Genomic DNA, 1,704 nt, shown 5'->3' on the forward strand with positions numbered 1-1,704 from the left:
AATATAAATATAAAACTAAATAAAATCTCTATGTGTAAAGATAGAATACAGCAGCCTGGGCTTCAGTCTTCGGGTTGAGGTTGGGTTTCCCAAGTTGTGAGTAGCTGTTGGCAGAAATGGGCAAAAATTAGCTATAGTTGAAACTAAGAGTTAAAATTGCCATTGATACAACCCTTATTCATGAATGATCCATTGATAAATAAATATTGTATCCATGACAATTTTAGCTATTAGTTTCAACTATATTTTGCCCTACTTTGGCTGTGGGTAACTGGGAGTGGAACTTCATGAACCGCGTCTTGGTATAGTCTTCCATTGATTCCATTTGTAATTTCCGATGCAATTGGCTATTTCCAAGTCTTGAATACTAAAAAACCTACTTACATCCTAGATCTCCTCACTATATATTTATCGATACATTTATTAAATACTAGATTCCAACCGATTCATTTTAATATGCTCTTGTATAGCAACAACCTCCTCTTCTACATCATTTCTACAACCTTATTCTTCTTATTTTTCTTCCACTCATATGCCTACCAGCATGGGGGTGCTTCCACCTGTCAGTTCCATTCACCACAGTTGCATTCCTATTCCTGCCAAGGTTCCTCATATCTTCCAGAGTCTTCCCTTTTTTTTTTCCCATTTTTTCCAAATGGCTGGCGTATGAGGTTCTGGGTCGTCTTCTCTGTCTTCTCCCCATTGGCCTCACCATGTTTTAATTGGATCTCTGTAGTGGTCTGTCTAGCAGATATGCCCATACCACCTCAGCTGCCTCCTCTCCAGAGTTTCCAGCACTGGGATTATCTTTAACTCCTCCCTGATCCTGTCATTTTGGACACTCTCTCCGCTTTTTCTCCATAATTCTTCTAGGAAACTTTATCTCTGTTGCAATAACACGGCTTGTTACCTCTCATTCAGGGTCTAGCTCTGTGCTCCATAAAGAAGTATCAGTAAGAAGAGAAACTTGAGCATCCTGCCCAACCTCTTTTTTCCAATAGCAGTATTGCAGTTTGTATAGTAGACGGAATAGGCTTTTGATACTCTGCTTGAGACTTCCGAATCTACTTTTCCAGACCTATTGATTACCGTCCTCAGATAGGTATAGTCTGTCACCAACTCCATCAACTCTTCAATACAGACAATCCTGATATACTCTCATCAAGTTCTGCCAACTTGAAGTATTTAGTTTTCAAGGGATAGATGGTCATTCTCTTCCTCTTAAATCCTTGATTCCATTGGATTACTGCCTGCTAAAGTCACTCGGGGGCAATAAGAATAACGCCGTCCGCAAATAGGAGAAGCTGTACTACGACAGGAAATAGGTTCCATTGGTCCACGTACATTCGTGCTGGGTGCCTTTTACAGATGGATCATATCCATATACAAAATGAAGAGAAGGGGGCTCAGAGAATCACCCTGTTTCACTCCTTTTCCAAGACTAAGTATTCCTGACTCCCTTTCATTAAGGTGTACAACACCTTTTGGCTCTTTATAAGTCAATTTTATAGCCTTTAAAAGCTTTATAGGGATGATTTTTGCCTTCAAGGCAACCTTTAACCTACATTTAAAAAAAATTAGATTTAATGGTCTTATAAGGGCGAAATATTAGTTTCAAATAATAGGTCATACTCTCCTCACGCACTCTCACCTGATCAGAAAACTGCCACCTCCAACGTGCAAATATTGTCAGTCCATTCTTAC

The 1,704-nt window shown here is 39.4% G+C and overlaps 1 protein-coding gene across 1 annotated transcript in view; it reads left to right on the top strand.

Annotated features, from left to right (window-relative positions):
- The window catches only part of LOC106680093 (uncharacterized), a 12,425-nt gene that overhangs the window by 9,958 nt on the left and 763 nt on the right, over positions 1-1,704 (top strand). The window lies entirely within an intron of this gene.

The sequence above is a fragment of the Halyomorpha halys genome, unplaced genomic scaffold, assembly GCF_000696795.3.
Source record: "Halyomorpha halys isolate HHAL.00 unplaced genomic scaffold, Hhal_1.1 Scaffold242.1, whole genome shotgun sequence".
In the NCBI taxonomy this organism is placed as follows: domain Eukaryota; kingdom Metazoa; phylum Arthropoda; class Insecta; order Hemiptera; family Pentatomidae; genus Halyomorpha; species Halyomorpha halys.